Below are 19,293 nucleotides of genomic sequence, written 5' to 3' on the forward strand. Positions count from 1 at the left end.
CCGAGCCACTGAAGCGGGCGTTCACGAGCCTCAACAAAGGTCTATGCTGAGGAGAAGGACACAGTAGCACCTAAAGTGGGACTGACCTGGTCCCGCTGTGGTAATGATGAAGTGAAGCGAACGAAACAAGAGGAAACAAAATGAAGGTCGGCTACGACGGCGCCCATGCGCAGCTGCCTGGAAGCGTCTATAAACCAAATGTTCTAGTGTCTCACTCTTACTATGGCACATAGCACATAACGTGGTTATGTCTTGAAATTTGGCGCTATGCGTCTTTGTTCTTAACACTTCCTTCTCGCCTCGAACAGCAAGGAATTTCCACGTGAATTATCAAGTACCTTTCCTTCCTCCTACAATTTTCTTTCTGCCTCTTTTTTTTTCCACTGAACTAGTCTTTCAGTCCCATCACTAGTGTGCAGATATTTAAATGTCAACTTTCAGGTTCTGTTTGTTCATTTTGTGTTCGAAGTTTTCATCGCGCTTAAACTTTCCGACAGAGAGGTAAAAAGATTCGGTTGCTACCGCCTCATCGTGGCCGTCGAGCGAACGGCGCTGTTTTCGGTTTCGGTTTCGGGCGAAAGATGGCAGCCGGTGTCTTTCTCCTGCCACCGCTTCCCCCGGGTGACGCATCCTAGCCTCCCTGTGCGCCAACCAATCGCAGGAAGGGACCGGCCAGCCCGCAGGTCACATGACCCCCTCGTCAGAAAGATCATTCAGCGGTGTGCAGAAGCTTTTTTGGGAGAGGGGCGACGTTGGTGTGCACTGGTTGAATCTATTTTTAGTGTGATCAATACTGGACAAAAATTGGGAATATCTGCACAGGAAAAAGAAAGAAAAAAAATACAACACTGGGTAAGTGAAACCATTTCTTACCTCGTTCCTAGCGCAAGACCGAAAGCCGACACCTCCGTCCGTCTACTACACCGTCAGAAACTCGGGGTCCCACGAACCGCACAAGAACAATCGTCGCGATGCGGCACTCCTTGGAGGAGAAAAAAACATTTCGTATATTTGTTTTTCCGACTATTATAACTTCCGGAGGTAAAACAAGAGCCTCATTGTTTTTGCGGTAAAGCGCTGTTCGACTGTCTCACGCAGCGGCTCAGACGTCTCGGTAACCTTCGCGAACGTACCGGTGCGCTCGGCATCGACGGCGCGCCGCGCGGAGCGCCTGGGCCGTCTAAGCTACTGGTAGGTCACCATCTCAGTCCCAGGGTTGCAGTGTGCCACGCCACAAATCTCCAACCGGTGCGTCGAGGCCTCACTCGTTCAGCTACCGCGGTTCGGAGTTGTAAGCTGGCGAGTTCCCCCTCTCACAATGTTCCAGCGTGCGAATCTGCAAAAGGAAAGCATATTTGTGTTTTTCATTTATTTTTTATGCGTTGCAACCTTCAACCTTTCAGTGCTTCGGCACGCGGAGAGATGGAATTCGCGTGATAACAATAATCGAATGCATAAGATATTGAAGCGTCTCGTAGAAGAGCGGCGCACTCGGGTGTCAATGTGGTTCTCCGTAAACGTCTATTTTTATTCTTTCTATTTAACTAAATAGGTCCAGCCACCTTACGCGTTCCAAGAACATCGTTAAACGCACGCACTCGTTACTTTTTTTTTTTGTGAATGTGTTTCTGTCTTTTTTGCGGGTGCGTCTGGATGTTGGTTTTTTTTTTCTTTGTTTATTCTTTTTTAACTGAGTAACACGAGGTCCTGCCTGCGCTCGCGCTGTATTTGGAACCGTCCGCGCCGCTGTTTTTACCGGAAGAATGCGGCGTCCCGCGAAACAGGCAAAGCGTCGCTAATGACCCGGCTATTCGCCCTGCACCGCTGCGCAGAGAGGAAGGCTGGCGACGCCGATCGAGTACATCCAAGCAGCAACTTTGTTTCTCTCTCTCCTTGCCTCTCGTAGGTTTCCACAAAATTTCACTCGACTACCGCGTGTTTTTGTTCTTCTATCGTTTCAAAACTTTCGTCTCAAGCGCACACAATAAGAACAAACTAAGATACAAAAGGGCGAGGAGGAGAGGGAAGAGAGCACACGACCAAGAAGGTCGTTGCTTAAAATGTTTATGGACCTCTCTTGACGAAGCATATCTTTGCTCTTAGGAAATCTGTCGCTGTCTCTTGGCTAGCCGGCTGTCCTTCATGCTCGTGGAAGCAAATCCGTCTCCGTGCTTTTTGCGTTCAACCAGCAGCCGCTCAGCGCTTTGCCAGTGCAGTGCAAGCGCGCTATATATCCTAGCGCAGTTTCGCTGCCGTCTTCCAAGACCGTGACCTCACCACACCCGCATACGTCTCTCCGCTTTCGACTACACCTGGCTTGCATTGACGTCTGCGAATCCCATTTTTAGACTTCTTTACGCCTTCGAAGAAAATGTTTTTCTCGGCCTTCTAGACGCGCCTGGGAGATTTACTGATTTCGCAGAGCAAACGCACCTATCGCGTCGAGTTGCATTTTTCTTTACGCTAATGCGGCGGAATTTACATACTTCGTTTTGTTGCGCGGTTCTTCTTCTGAGGGGTTGGAGAGATGCTTTCTCCAGTCCCAGGAAACTGCGTAGACTCACCGTGACCTCGAACATCAATTCTGGGCACGGAAGGAAAGCAAAGACAACACTGCAGACAAGCATAAAGCGACCATACAATCTAAACCGAATAACGGCACCAAAAAAATAAGGGTTGAAAAAAAAAAAAAGAAGATACAAATCTTTTTTTTTCTTTTTCAGGGATTATTATCGTAATTCTTGTCCAGCTCGCTTGCACCTTTACATTAATTGCATTATCATCAAATCACGTGTTTTATTTTAATTTATTTATTTATTTATTTGTGCGTGTGCGTATGTGTGTGTGTGTTCGGGGGAGGGGGGGGGGGGGTACTCACGGCGTTCGTTAACCTATTTTCACATTCATCTTCGACATGAGTACTCCTGCACATTGAATCTTCCTGAGCATTTCCTGAACCTTATGACCTGATGAACGCGCGCAAAATATCGCCCAAGCCTCAAGCGTTTACATTAGGCCAGGGTCACACTCCTCATACATCATACACAAGACATTTCTGCAAACGCGAGTCGCCGGAGTATCCGTGGTTCGAATGCCGCGTGCCAAGTTTCTCCTCGAACTCATTGTCATGCGGCATTCGAAGCGCAGATCTCGCGGTGACTCGCGTTCGAATTTGTAGGCAGGCTGTCTTTTGTATGATGTATGAGCACTCCCGGCCTTGGAGAGTTTTAGTTTTGTGTCTAATAACAAACGCAAGCGATGTTCGTTTGCGTCAGCGTTGCGTGCTCCACGCCGGGCATGCGCGCCGTCGCCATGCGGTAATCCAAGACCGCTGCTTGGGCTCCGCGCACGCGCAGTATGGAACACGCGAACGCAGAGTACTTGCGTTTCCTCACATACGCAGTACTAAGACTCACATGCAACAAATCTCGGCAGGACGGTGTTTTGGTGGGTTTTGTTTCATATCTTCTTTCTTAAATGCCGCCATCTAATGACAAGCGCTCTCTATATCCTCGTTTAACGTTCCTATGAGGCTCACTGACTGGCGCTGTAAGATCATCCGCACCGTGCCGAAGAAGTGTGGCAGCACGATGTACAAGAGGTGGCAAGTAAGCACAACCAAGAAGTGGCGGGTGGTGGCGACGATTTCTACTGGATGGTATCGACTCGAGGGAAATTCCTTGGTGAACAATATGGATGTTTCCCAATGCACTAGATTTCGGACAGGCGTGAGGAAAGCGGGACAAAATACTGTCCCACAGCCTGACTGAGAGGACGGTTGGACAAGAAGCACCTCGAAAGCGGGGCTGTCCCGTCGAAATCTGGATGACTGATCACTTAGGCAAGTGAAAGTCTTTGGGCTCCGTCTCACTACACGCAAAGGAACAATAAACACTACCTCCTGCTATGTAAAATACAATTTGTTAGCAGCCTTTCTTTTTTTTTCTTCTTTTCTTTCTTTTTGTTTGCGCTCGTGAGCGGTGTTGTAATTGTACACAGAGTAGCATACTTGGAAACGGGCGATACTCCGGAAGATTCTTTGTGGTATTTCTATAGTTAGTTGATGCGAGACGCTTCCCGCTTCAGAAAAGTTTAGCCATATACGTCCATCCGTTAATCGTTCTTCGTTTCTTAGCGAACAAAAATTATAAATATAGCTATCTGTCGCACTTGTGGGAATTAGCCTATTTCATCTGTGCGTGCGTTCGTCGTCTACTGTTTTGTTCTTTGTACCACATAGGATCCGCAGAAGTTCCTCCCTCGAATTTTCTTAGAAAAATGCTCTGCTCAACTAAAACCGGAGAACATGCGCTTTTATAATCACATAGAGTTATATAAAAATTTGCAATATATATTTGATGTAATTGTATGACCAGTGCCGTTTAGAGTCTTCTACTAAACAGTAATTTACCAAAAAAAAAAAAGGACACTGAAACTTTATCCTTCCTCTCTTTGTGGGTGGAGCTTTTTTTTTGTGTGTATGTGTTTGTATGTGCAGGTTCTGGCTAAAATGCGCGTGTTCTGTTTGTCCTGATAATCGCTTCTCGCTTTTTAGACTACGTGAAGCCCATTTCAGCTCAATATGTGGCAAATAAACCATAAAAATTTCCTGCTTAAAGTTGCATTTATTTATTCATTTGTCCTTAAAGGCCCTGGGCATTACATAAAGGAAAAAAGGGGGGGGGGGGAGCTGCATGGTTTAAATTATACAGTTATTACACTCATCATTCCGGCGAACAAAGAAAGAAAAAAAAAATAGTATTCAGAAACAAAGTCCAGCAAAAATATGAAATAACATTAATGTTGTTCCATATTTTGCAGTTTTCAAAGTCCGTACATTGACGTATATAATTATATACCTCAATATACGGACTTGTAAAACTGCACCCTGTTATCTAAAATTACGTAGCTAGATTAATTTTAAAAAAAAAAAGTGATGATTCTCAATCGATGCGATTGAATCGGGCAGGCTGTTCCAGTAAACGATTGTCTGGGGGAATAAGGAACCGTCAAAATGCTTTCGTACTACCAGGAGAGCGGGCGATGTTTCTAGAATTGCGTACTCGGGCAGATGATCTGAGTGGAGCAAAAACGCTTTGTGGCGTTAGAGGCCGGTGACTTCCTGACATTCTATCGGTGGCAAAAAGGAAATGTGCTTTGCGGAGTTCTCAGCTTGTAAGAGTGTCCTTCAGATAAAAATTTCACCGTTGGTTTCCATGATTTAGGTGGCATAACTCATTAACTGTGGGCCTGCACACTGCGCCAAAAGCAACGACATTTTGCTTTCTCTTTCGTCGAAGCAGATTATTTTGTTCATTATCTCACCACGAAACGGAAACACGCCAGACACGAGTCTGCCGTGCCGGAGCGTGGTTAACGATAAAAATAAATTTAATTGCGAAGTTGTCATGATGTTGACAATTTACGGCCGTGCCTTGATCATTGACACAAGCCCAATGACCTTATGATACACAAGAGACGATGATATGTTTATAAATGAAAACAGCGCGTTTTGAATAAATGTTTCGATTATGCGGAGGCCTGCTAGTGCTGTGCGCATAAGAAGTAAAATAAAATAAAATAAAACAAAATGAAGGTAAGGGATCATGCAGTGCGCGGAGTTGTGGCGCCCTCTATATGAACAACAGACACCTTGGAGCCTAGTTTCCGTTGCCTGTATTGAAAGATGGCTTCCTAACCCGGCCGTCATGTATCGCCGCGCAGTTTCACCAAGTTGTTTCGAAAATTCTTCGAAGCATACTTTTCTGCTAAACAAAGGCGCATTGCAGGAAAGTGTACAAAAATAAAAAGCGGGATTTTTGTTTTCTTATTAAGCGAAAGTTGTTGAAGATGATCGGACGTTTAGGATATAACTGTATCATCTAATTGCGTTTTTAAAAATGGCGATTTCCAGGATGACTTTTTAAGGTATCAAACTTTCTCCTCTCTTTTTTTTTATATAGTTAAGAATTGATTCTTTATAACGTTTTATCTCAAGACTATTATTTTTAAGCTTGTTGGTATTAATATTAACGGACCTCTTTGCCTTGCTTTTGAGAACTAAGTCTCAGATACACCTTGAAAGTTATACAAAAATGACCACACATTGTAAAAAAATAAAAAAAAATAAAAAAAGAACGCAGGCGAATTGGTGAATGACATTCATACTAAACTCGAGACAGGAATAATAATAAAACGAACAGAACAATGAAGTCTCAAATTGACACTTAATTGTTCTCTCCGTTTTTTCTAATTCATTTGTTTTGCTTTTACTGTGAATTATACACATAAGAAGTATTGCGTAGATGGTTGATGTCAGAGGTGTACTTAGCATTTTGCCACCCTAAGCAGCCTTTCAAAGTGCCGCCCCCCCCCCCTCCCCCCCTACTCCCGCTCCATGGAGCGGAGGTTGGGGAGGGGAGAGGGGGGGGGGGGGGCGGCATAGGGAAGTAGCTTTGTTTGGAGCTGAAATTACCAAAAGTAGCTAGATTTAAGGCTAGGATTCCCAATTTAACTAAATTCAGAGCTAGCTAGATTAAAAAAAAAAGTTGGTGTTGAGGCTAACCTGGTTGGTGTTGAGGCTAACCGCGTTTATTTTATTCGATCGAAAGAATTAAGCCTTTGTTCTTGCATGATTAAAACGTCGTCCAACTGGTCGACTAAAAAAAAAAAAAAAAAAAAAAAGGGGGAGGGAATATTTGATTGTTGCTCTCATTATATATCGATTATATTTTATGTTTCGTTCACTGCAACTCCAGTTGCCGCCGATATTCCATAACCAGTCTGAATATATATTTTTTTTTCAACAAACAAACGGGTAAAAAAAGAAAAAAAAAAAGGGGGGGGGGGGGGGGGGCAGCGGGCATTTAGCATCGGAGTGAACACGTGAACAGTCACTTTTACATTTTTTTCAAATTAATGCGAGCATGAGTTTCAGTTACTAAGCACGACAAAAGGCTGTCTGATTATTTAATATTTCAATAAGTGACGTTCATCAAGTCTCTGAATCAATCGCTGGCAACACAATAACCGCACAGCCTGGTGGTTGATGGCAATGCCGGAGCATACTTATCGCATTTTGGTCACGCCGGCTGCAAGTATCTTAGTCACATACCGACTGTAGTCACTTCAAGCCCCGCCCAAATGCCACGTTTTTTGAAGCGGTGTTCAGTGAAATGAGCTTTTACGAGCGAGTGGGCGTGTGGTATCGGCGACGTGCGAGACTAAAAGCGTCGCTGTGAACACAACTTTCCACGATTGACCAAACGCCCTTACTATGACGTCCTTCGTGGGGTTCATTCCGCTTTTATATATAAACATAAGAGCAATGCGACACTTTCAATTTTGGCGATGTTGCTTTAAGAACGCGATGGCTCCATGCTCTCACTGCGTTTTTTTACACTCACCCTCGAACTTGTCGCTACACCTCGTTTCTGCTCACTGTCCAGAAGCAGACGACGCTACGCGGTATAATAGGACCAGTCAAGCAGCGCCAAGAGGGCAAGTCACTAGGCCTTTTCCGTTTATGATTGGTTCGGGGATGATCGAACACGTAGAGGAACATGGCGAACGTCATGATGACGGTGCGCTTTTGACGCTGTTCGATTGGTCTCATCAGCTCGTATATAGCATCGGGTGCGTCCGAACTTGAGGTGATGCGAAGTATAGCAAGTTCGCAAGTTACGATAAGAGCCCAGGTCACAACTCGGGCGTCCTCTTATATGGAAACCATATAAGAGGACGCCACCGCAACATCTCAACGCCAAGAAGAGAACACGTGGTTGTCGCTCCAGAACTCCCGATGATCCCCCATAGCACCACGATATACACTCCCTTTTTTTTTTTTTTTGCGCTGGAACGGCAGATGGACGCCGCTCGGGCGGGGCATGCACCTCCACCCATCCCATTCCCCTGAACATCCTTGTTGCGAAATGTTGACTGAACATCTCTATTTACGAGGAACATCCAAGGGAGTTTTGGTACATCGCACGATTTGATTCCACGGCTTGGACCTGTTTAGGAGAACTACTGTATAAGGCCAAATACAGCTTTGCTACATGCTGTCTCCAGTGGCGAGCCATTTAGGTTGTCAATAATGAAGGTTTCCCCACGAAAAGAATGCGGCTATGAATTCGAAAAAAAGAAAAACAAAAAACAAAGACGGTATTCTGTTTTGCGACCAGACGTTGGTGCACGCTGCAGCTGCCGCTATTGGGTTGTTGTTTCTTCCAGCTCGTCGGAACTGCGTGTGTTTCTATAAAAAAACGTGGAGCTGCCGACGCAACAGATGTTTTCACCGTATATGATGGAACCCGGCTTCCCCGTATGGATCCACAGTAGAAGATCCAGTTAACTCCAAAAAAGAAAAAAAAAAAAAAAGAAAAGTTGTGCAGCGCGCTCCGCTGTCAGTTTCTTTTGTTTGTTTATGACTACGCCGAAATGGGGCAACACCACCTAGAATTAGTCAGAGGCACAACCTCCTCCACCCCCACGAAACGCTATCCCACTCGGGTGGCGCCAACTCAGCGATTGGGCCCGAAACGTCCTTCGACGCGCTCGAGGCTGACTGTCTTGAGGCCCATGCTGAACTCTGCCACAGCACTCCTGCCCCATATCTGTCTATGCTGGATCTCGTGTGATGACGTTGAAATGCTGATGCAGGGGCTTCGAATATTCTGGGTAGTGCTGGTTAGGGTCTCTCGCTGTGTACTGTAAAAGAACTCATGTCGGACAATCTACCTTTATCAAATAGCGTTTTCTTCCGGAATTCGGGGACGTATGTGACAATATCCCGCTGCGTCCGAGACACGTCCACAAGGCGTTCCATACGGGCGCGGAGGAATGCGTTGGTTACCAACTGCAGATATTCTGACGTCATAGGCTGGGGCGCAGACACCTCCTGAGGTCAGATGAACCTTGATACGGCTTCTGAGACCGAATAAAACGACAGACTTGACACGGGCAAGCAACACACAGCGCACGTTGAGTCCGGAGTTACGAGCTTCTTCGTGTGACACATGCTCCTTCAATTTTGTTTCAACCCATAGAACATATTTTTCTCGAGTTCCGGTAGTTCGGTAACGTCTTCCATCACTGAGGTTACCCGCGTGAACCAGTTAGTGCGTCAGGGCCAACGTTACTAGATTAACTCAGATACGGAACTGCCCGTGGACGCTGCTCACACCAACAGTATTTTGGCAAGCACATGCTTGCCAAAATGCTTGGCACTTTGGAATCGTATATTCGAAAAATCGTCCATGGCGCAATCATAGTGCAATGGCAGCGTAATCTGTATTGTTTCGTCCAAGCAAGTTTCGTGGAAACAGGTTTCGTGGATTACGTTTTATGGACAAATTTTATGAGCACATGTTTCAATGACACTCTGGCGTTGCGTTGAAACTGGTTTCGTGGTCACATGCTCCTGCGGCGTTTCGTTGACGTCAATTTTTTTTATTGATTTCCTAAGTGCGTAATTAAGTCTGGACGCCGCCAATGGCTAGCGCATGATTCACTAAGGTGTGTTTACCTAATCCTCGGTATCCCCCGCCTCTCTGTCCCCCTGTAAAGGAGAGCCGCAAAAAGAATTTGCGAAAACAGCAGGGTTGTGTCCGACGAAACGTCGCAAGGTTCGTCGATGAAGCGAACGTGGGAAGCCTTTCGATTGAACGAACTGTCGATGAAACGTTGTAAGTCGACGAAACGATCTGTCGATGAAACGTCGTTCGTAGAACTGATCGCCATCGATGGCAGCTCACGTGCACCTACAAGCAATGGTGGCCCAGTTTACATTTTCACAGTTGGCCTACACGTTACTTAACCCAAGGTCCAACTAATGTTGGCTGGGCTCTATAGCTGAAGTAGCACAACCAATGTATGGTCCTAAGCCATACCTATTTTCCTGTTATTCCGAGACTGTTCTCTGAAATAGCTTGCGCAATTTAAAAAAAAATAACCTACGCAACTTGTTGTTTACGACAAAATATACTTGCAATAATTTATAAAAGTATGGATATATAATAAAAACACGATAGCAAAATAAGCGAAACATAATACATGAATCTCTTACTTCTTTTATTAATAAATGAAAGTCGAACTTCGTAAACAAGAACTTACGTCAACTGTTTATTTTTTTAAATTTCGTGGTAGATCATTAACAAATTCTGCGTAGAGCATAAAAAGAAAACTAAACATGATAAAGGTTCACTCTCGCGTAGTGTGTTGTTTTTACGTTGCTGAATTCAAGGTTATCTTTTAAGTCTAAAAATGCAGCCGGCTCGTTTGTTATGAACGTATGGAGTTCCGGGTAAATGATTCATATAGGTCTAACGTCGTCATAGCGAAGCTGAGGTCTCACAACGTGACGCGCCATAGTTCATAAACAAGTTATCTCGTCTGCGAGGAGCAGTTTAGTTCGCGATTTATCGGCATTACTTTATGAGTTGGAAAATAGACTGTTATACGAAGGTGTGAAGATGTAAGTGAAACCAAGATAAATGTCGAACTCCTGAGGATCCGCCAGTGATGTTTGCATGCTCACACTGACTGCTGCTAAAATAAAAAGCTAGAATTCATCTTTCGGTACTGCACGTCCAGTATAATTTTTTTTTTCATTTAAAAGATACGTAAATCGTATTTATTCTTGCGCGGTGGCTCCCATATATTTATATGAAATTAAAAGTGTTTGTAGCCTAAATATAAAATTGCTTGTGTTTAAGGCTTTAGCAGAAGCTGCATTGCGGCACAGCATCACATTCTATGGTCATTGTTCAGAATACAAAACAAGAGCCATAGAGTACTGAAACACATGGTAAACAACCTGTCATGTGGGACTTCTTATCAAGTATTGGAAATTGAAGAAAAAGCTAATGTATCTGTCATTTTATTTTTCAAACACTTTTTTAGATACGTAGTAATCACGAATAAATATTTAAATAATTCCTACAAAATTCCGTTATTAAAAGTAGAAATTTGGGAAGTACTGAAAGGTTCGTTATTCCGAAAATATACACATTCTATGGTACGAAACACAGAGATCAAGATATTCCTTCCTTATTTACCGACCTTCCAGAGTCCCTTATGAATGTAACATGCAACGCGATACTTAAAAGAAAACTAACTACAAGAGTGATGTCAAGTATCTTAGTTTGAATATCGTAGCCTGACCGCTGTAGTTTTCTTTCTCTTTTTCGTATAAATTGTTTATGTTCATGCCCTGAGGTGTTTTTGTTTTACGTGATGGACTATATATATATATATATATATATATATATATATATATATATATAGGTAAAGTAAGGTAAATATGAAAACAATGGACCGGGAAAAGTTAATAAGTGAAAGATGCGTACTGTCGGAGTTACTAAATCGAAGTTTATTACGACGTTTCGAGCGGGGACCGCTCTTCATCAGGTAGCGAGTATACAGCCCGCGAATGTTTATATACACCTAAGAAGAAATTAGAGGGAGTAAAGTGCCGTAGAAAATGGAAACAGCGTTGACAAAACAGATAGATTACACAGAAAGGAGAGGGCACCAAAACTTGACAATCATAAAAAAAAAAAAAAAAAAAAAAAAAAAAAAAGATTATTTACGCTCGCGCAAAAAAAAAAAAAAAAAAAAAGTTGTTGGTGGAGAGATTATTTCCTCTCACACAAAAAAATAAAAAAATAAAAATAAAAAAGGGGGTGGCTCGTCTTTAAACCAGAAATAGGATGCATGTGACCACCGACGCCCCCAAATCCCGTGACATTCCTTTGTGCTAGAGGTCGAAGTTAAACACTTTGGGGGATTTTTCTTTGGATAAGGAGTGGTAGGGATGTGACAGTCTATGCCTGCCTGAGATTAACCGCTTGAGCCGCATTTATCCGTTTTGGAGGTTCTCTTCGGACTTAAACGTATTAGGATGTGGTTTAACTATCGATTGTTAAGTTTAAAGATCTCCTAGTGTCTTCAGTGTGTGCATCTAGAGAAGCTCAAGGGCGGAGAGGATCAGCTCTCCAACGAGCCAGCTGCAAACTAAACAGCCTTCCCGGACTTTCATTAATGCCCTGGTTGAAGGTATTAAACTTATAAATAAAATATGATTCTTTTTGCTCTCTTTCAATTTTTGTGCTGAAGCCTGATTCCAAAATTACAACAGAAATGTGCTTGATTGAGTGATTAGAAAGAGACAGGTGCTTTGAGAGCGGAAGGTCGGGGAGTGTTTGTGCGTGACATTTGTGGTTGTTAAAGCGTAGTCTGAAAGCCAAATTAGTCTGTCCGACGTACTGTTTATTACAGACATTGCAGTGCAGGAGATAAATCACGTTTGACGTGCCGCAATCGTAGCTACCCCTTATGTTCCACGTGAACTCTGAATTTGTGCTCGTGGCGTTCTTTGTTTCTAACATGTGCTTGCATACTTTACACCTGGGCTTTCGGCATGGTCGGCAGCCTAGGTTTGCGGGAGTGGTAGTTTTTGATTTTACTAAGACGTCCCGGAGATTCCTGCCGCGTCGATAGACGACCCGAGGAGCGGCGGGAAAGATTTCTTTGAGGCGGTCGCTCTGTGACAGAAGATTGTAATTTTTGCTCAATATGTTGTTGATGTTTGGAAGATTGCCTGTATACGTTAAAATAAGGTTAGACTGTCTGCTTTCTTGAGGACGCTCTATTCGGTTGCCAATGATTTCTGAGCGGTCGAGGTTTCTTGCCTTGTTTATAGCGTCATCGATTACATTTGCTGGATACCTCTGCTGGGTTAGTACGCGTTTCAGTTCCTGAGCGTTTTGTTCAAAGTCGTTGTTGTCTGAGCATATGCGCTTAAATCTGTGCGCTTGAGAGTACGGCAGACTAGTCTTACAGTGTCGAGGATGGCAGCTGTTAAAATGGAGGTATTGTTGTCTATCGGTAGGTTTTCTGTAAAGTTTCGTACTTAATTTGTTGTTGGAAATTTCCACAGTTACATCCAGGAAGTTTATGCACTTTTGTGATACGGAGTGAGTAAATTTTATCGATGAGTGAGCTAAATTGAAGGCGGCGATAAATTTCATGAGTTCGTCTTCAGCACCGGCCCAGATCATGAATATGTCGTCGATGTATCTTGTGTAAAACAGCGGTTGAGTGGGGCGCTCAGCGAGAAAGGTGGTTTCCAGTTGTGACATAAATATGTTAGCGTAATTTGGCGCCATCTTAGTTCCCATAGCGGTTCCATTGGTCTGCAGGAAGTGCCTATTCTCAAATTCAAAGTGATTGTTCTCCAAAACCAGTTTCATCAGAATTGAAAGGACGTCCCCCTCGATGTCAAGTGTGTGCTGAGCGTGTTCATACGCTTCGATCACTGCCGCAATTCCGTCTCTGTGGGGTATATTTGTATATAGGGAAGCCACATCAAGGGTCGCAGACGCAGAACCGTCGCTGGCTTCAAATAACTCCGCCGCTCTAGACACGATTGGCTGCCGGCCGCAAGTTGCAGCGCGTTCCGGGAGACATTGCGAGAAAACAGTGGACAAAGGCAACATAGTAAATTTATCGGACGCAGTGTTAACGCGGGAAGAGACCAACATCCTTTCTAAAGGATTAACCTTCTGCCCCACAACTGGCCACTACAACGAGTTTCAATTGTACCAAGATCTGGACAAGTTTGCCCGAAACATGAGGCTCCGCGAGTACTTTCACGACCGCCAACCGAATCCTAACCAAACGATTCTGACCAACCCAGAAAAGCAATGGACGCCTAATCCGCGAAGAGATAAGTACCTCGACATGTACATTGATATCACGCAACGCGAAATCATTTCCGCTGTGAAGAGGCAAAGACCGACAAAATATAACCTTTCTCGGCCAGAGAATGAGTGCCTGAAAAGACTCAGTGCCAGGGCAGATTTAATTATTAAACCTGCAGATAAGGGCGGCTCCATAGTTGTTATGAACAGACAAGATTATCTTGATGAGGGCTTTCGGCAATTGAATGACGCATCATTTTACCGCGAACTACCGACAGACCCCACACAAAGGCTTGAAACGGCCATCATAAAGGAATTAGTAGCTCTAAAGAATAGTGGCAAAATAACCAAGGAGGTTTTTAACGCCATAAAACCATCCCACTCCAAACCCGGTCGCTTTTATCTCCTTCCTAAAATACACAAGATCAACAACCCCGGGCGACCCATAGTGTCAGGAATAGGCACAGTCACCGAACGTATCTCGAGTCTTGTCGATACACTGATCAGGGACATTCCTCCAACCTTCCCTTCGTTTGTTAAGGACACCAGCCACTTCCTGCAGAAAATTTCCCCACTAGACATTCCGGATAACGCTTTTCTCGTAACCCTTGATGTGGCTTCCCTATATACAAATATACCCCACAGAGACGGAATTGCGGCAGTGATCGAAGCGTATGAACACGCTCAGCACACACTTGACATCGAGGGGGACGTCCTTTCAATTCTGATGAAACTGGTTTTGGAGAACAATCACTTTGAATTTGAGAATAGGCACTTCCTGCAGACCAATGGAACCGCTATGGGAACTAAGATGGCGCCAAATTACGCTAACATATTTATGTCACAACTGGAAACCACCTTTCTCGCTGAGCGCCCCACTCAACCGCTGTTTTACACAAGATACATCGACGACATATTCATGATCTGGGCCGGTGCTGAAGACGAACTCATGAAATTTATCGCCGCCTTCAATTTAGCTCACTCATCGATAAAATTTACTCACTCCGTATCACAAAAGTGCATAAACTTCCTGGATGTAACTGTGGAAATTTCCAACAACAAATTAAGTACGAAACTTTACAGAAAACCTACCGATAGACAACAATACCTCCATTTTAACAGCTGCCATCCTCGACACTGTAAGACTAGTCTGCCGTACTCTCAAGCGCACAGATTTAAGCGCATATGCTCAGACAACAACGACTTTGAACAAAACGCTCAGGAACTGAAACGCGTACTAACCCAGCAGAGGTATCCAGCAAATGTAATCGATGACGCTATAAACAAGGCAAGAAACCTCGACCGCTCAGAAATCATTGGCAACCGAATAGAGCGTCCTCAAGAAAGCAGACAGTCTAACCTTATTTTAACGTATACAGGCAATCTTCCAAACATCAACAACATATTGAGCAAAAATTACAATCTTCTGTCACAGAGCGACCGCCTCAAAGAAATCTTTCCCGCCGCTCCTCGGGTCGTCTATCGACGCGGCAGGAATCTCCGGGACGTCTTAGTAAAATCAAAAACTACCACTCCCGCAAACCTAGGCTGCCGACCATGCCGAAAGCCCAGGTGTAAAGTATGCAAGCACATGTTAGAAACAAAGAACGCCACGAGCACAAATTCAGAGTTCACGTGGAACATAAGGGGTAGCTACGATTGCGGCACGTCAAACGTGATTTATCTCCTGCACTGCAATGTCTGTAATAAACAGTACGTCGGACAGACTAATTTGGCTTTCAGACTACGCTTTAACAACCACAAATGTCACGCACAAACACTCCCCGACCTTCCGCTCTCAAAGCACCTGTCTCTTTCTAATCACTCAATCAAGCACATTTCTGTTGTAATTTTGGAATCAGGCTTCAGCACAAAAATTGAAAGAGAGCAAAAAGAATCATATTTTATTTATAAGTTTAATACCTTCAACCAGGGCATTAATGAAAGTCCGGGAAGGCTGTTTAGTTTGCAGCTGGCTCGTTGGAGAGCTGATCCTCTCCGCCCTTGAGCTTCTCTAGATGCACACACTGAAGACACTAGGAGATCTTTAAACTTAACAATCGATAGTTAAACCACATCCTAATACGTTTAAGTCCGAAGAGAACCTCCAAAACGGATAAATGCGGCTCAAGCGGTTAATCTCAGGCAGGCATAGACTGTCACATCCCTACCACTCCTTATCCAAAGAAAAATCCCCCAAAGTGTTTAACTTCGACCTCTAGCACAAAGGAATGTCACGGGATTTGGGGGCGTCGGTGGTCACATGCATCCTATTTCTGGTTTAAAGACGAGCCACCCCCTTTTTTATTTTTATTTTTTTATTTTTTTGTGTGAGAGGAAATAATCTCTCCACCAACAACTTTTTTTTTTTTTTTTTTTTTTGCGCGAGCGTAAATAATCTTCTTTTTTTTTTTTTTTTTTTTTTTTTTATGATTGTCAAGTTTTGGTGCCCTCTCCTTTCTGTGTAATCTATCTGTTTTGTCAACGCTGTTTCCATTTTCTACGGCACTTTACTCCCTCTAATTTCTTCTTAGGTGTATATAAACATTCGCGGGCTGTATACTCGCTACCTGATGAAGAGCGGTCCCCGCTCGAAACGTCGTAATAAACTTCGATTTAGTAACTCCGACAGTACGCATCTTTCACTTATATATATATATATATATATATATATATATATATTGTAACGGACAAGGAAAAGGAAGAAAAGGAGAAGAAGAAGACGAGGTCGTGTGGAGAACGGGGGACTGAATTCTGGGTTGCCCGTTTAGCCCATGAACTGAGACGCCCACAACATTTGGTGGCAGCGGTGGGATTACGAAATGGCAACCCAATCGGAGGCAAGTGGCGTCATCTCAACTTCCGCGGCGACGCAAATCACGGAGCGGTTAGCTAATCTGCTCGCCGAAAGGAGTGCTACGGACATTGTGAACCCGCTTGGAACCCTCGACGATTGCCTCGCAACCCGTCTGTCTCTGCTGGAATCTGCGGTCGAACGTCAGGTTGCCGATGTAGGGCAACGCCTCAATGACGGCCTTTCGTCCGTGGAATCTCGAATTCGACTGCCTGTGCACCACGGACCGCCACTCAAGCTGCCGACATTCGATGGGCAGTCGTCATGGCAAGCCTTCATCATCCAATTCGAAACGGTTGCAGACTTTTACGGGTTCGACTCAACGTCCAGAGCTCGTGCAATGGTGGCCCAATTAAGGGGGAACGCTGCTGAATGTTTGTAGAGCATGTCTGCCACAAGTCGTTCCTCATATCAACTACTCATAGAAGCTCTAAAGTCCCGCTTTGGTGATGAACATCTCCAGCAATTTCACCTGACTGCTTTAAAGCACCACCGCCAAGGCACGGACACACTCCAGGAGCTAGCTGACGTAATCCAGAGGATGGCGAGAAGAGCGCTCGTCGGATGTACGGAAGTCGACGTGGAGCAGATAGCAACCACTGCTTTCATCGACGCAATCGAAGACACCGACATCCAGCTTCTTGTGCGACTCGCCCACCCAACCACGACTCGTGCAGCACTGGCTCGCGCACTCGAAGTTCAAGCAGCCAACAAAGCAATGGACATGGTGTCGACATCTGGAATCAAGCTTTCGCGGGTGGCTCACCGATCTTCTCCGGTACGTTCAAGTAAACGTCGTTGCTTCACGTGTGGTGACATTGGGCACTTAGCTCGATCCTGCCCAAATCACTTGGCCCCGTGCAAAATGCAACCTATACCAACGCCAAACGTTTCAAGTGACAGTGAGCCTGGCAAGGTTGAGTCTACTGTAGTGCATCATGTTCCTCTGGTGACAACGCCACTGCGCACCTCGCCAACGCCATGTCTTTCAGTTCATCTTCATGAGTTGGGACAACATGTGAATGCTATCGTGGACACCGGAGCTGCAGTAAGTCTAATCGATTATGCATTACTGCAATCAGCAAAGTGTACCACACCCAAAACACTTCCTGGTACCGTCTGTCTTATATCAGCCGACGGTTCTACAATCGAACAAGAAGGACAGATCTCGTTGACTGTAGAAACTTTAGGAACAACAGTCAACCTCCCCTTTGTAATTGTGCGCAAGTTACAATGGTCAATGATACTCGGCCGTGACTGGTGTTCAAACGTCCAACTCTCCCTATCGTTTCGAGGAGGTGAACATTGTTTGTCAGCCGTACCAACTTTCAGCACCGGCGATCAGTCAAGTTGTTCTGCGACAGAGTTGCCCCAAGGAGATAGCGGGGGAAGCAAAGAAGCAATTTCCTGGAATTTTGAGAGCTTATTCGATGGATTTATCCTTGCGTGGTCCAGCTTGAAAAACCTGACGAAGACCGCTGCAGCCCAGGTGTGTTCTACCATCGCAACTGCTACGACATTTGTGTCTACACTAATGGCACCGATGGTCAATCGAAAACCACAGAAGGTCTTCCGTATGGTCGCAGCATCGGACATTGTTGTACCTAAGTTATCTGCAGTTTGGGCTACAGCAATAATTCCAGGTTCAGTTCAATGACGTCAAGAGATATCCTAGTTGAATCACTGCTACAATCTCGTCCTGGGATGGAGTTCGCTATACCTCGCTGCCTTGTTTCCTGCGAGAAGGGGAGTTTGATGCTTCCAGTTTTAAACCTGACGAATGGTGACCTGCTCCTGAAATCCGGTGAAGACTTCGGACCTGTGACATTTGCCCTGTCACATGCCACTGTCGCAACAATTAGTGCGGCACCAACAATGTCTGTCCCGCAAGATTGCCTTGAAAAAGCTAGTGACCTTCCATGGTCGGAATTTAATTTCGGCCACAACTTAACGGAACAACAAAAGGCACAGATACAAGAACTGCTCTTAGACTTTCGGCAGTGCATTGCTATTACACCAGAAGAGCTAGGGTGCACACCACTTGTGCGCCACACCATCAATACTGGTGATCACGCTCCAGTACATCACAATCCAAGACGTGTTTCGATGAGAGAACGGGAGGAGATAAACCACCAGGTAGACGACATGCTTCAAAGGGACATTATAACTAGCTCCAACAGTCCTTGGTCGTCACCAGTTGTCCTGGTTAGGAAAAAAGACGGTTCTACAAGATTCTGCGTGGACTACCGGAAACTTAACAGCATAACAAAACCAGACGTGTATCCTTTGCCACGACTTGATGATGCCCTTGATCGCCTTCATGGTGCCAGCTACTTTACTACTCTGGATCTCATGTCCGGATATTGGCAAGTGGAGCTGGAGCCGAAAGATTCCGAAAAAACTGCCTTTGTGACTCCTGACGGATTGTTCCAGTTTAACCGTCTTCCATTCGGACTCTGCAATGCACCTGCGACCTTTCAACGCCTCATGGATAGGGTGCTTGGACACCTGAAGTGGACGATGGCGTTAGTCTATCTTGATGATGTCATCGTATACGCTGACACTTTTGAAGAACACCAGCACCGTCTGCGTCTAGTGCTGAATGCCCTCACCAATGCGCATCTCCGTCTGAAACCATCGAAATGCTTCTTCGGATGCGACACAGTCATTTACTTAGGGCATGTTGTCAACAAAGAGGGTATTCGCCCGGATCCAACCAAGCTGGCAGCGCTAGCC

General features: G+C 44.8%; 1 protein-coding gene across 6 annotated transcripts in view; it reads left to right on the forward strand.

The window, feature by feature from the left end:
- The first annotated feature begins 711 nt into the window (after positions 1–711).
- LOC8037831 (plasma membrane calcium-transporting ATPase 3) overlaps positions 712–19,293 on the forward strand; it is a 393,495-nt gene continuing 374,913 nt past the window's right edge. For 2 of the 6 annotated variants that reach the window (XM_029992241.4, XM_040501879.2), the window contains exon 1: positions 716–852. The gene's annotated coding sequence lies outside the window, so the exon portion shown is untranslated. Of the gene's footprint in view, positions 853–19,293 lie in introns of all 6 variants that reach the window. The other 4 variants (XM_040501885.2, XM_040501888.2, XM_040501873.2 and 1 more) reach the window with 3 other exon arrangements.

This window comes from Ixodes scapularis, unplaced genomic scaffold (assembly GCF_016920785.2).
Source record: "Ixodes scapularis isolate PalLabHiFi unplaced genomic scaffold, ASM1692078v2 PGA_scaffold2__306_contigs__length_199485367, whole genome shotgun sequence".
Lineage (NCBI taxonomy): Eukaryota > Metazoa > Arthropoda > Arachnida > Ixodida > Ixodidae > Ixodes > Ixodes scapularis.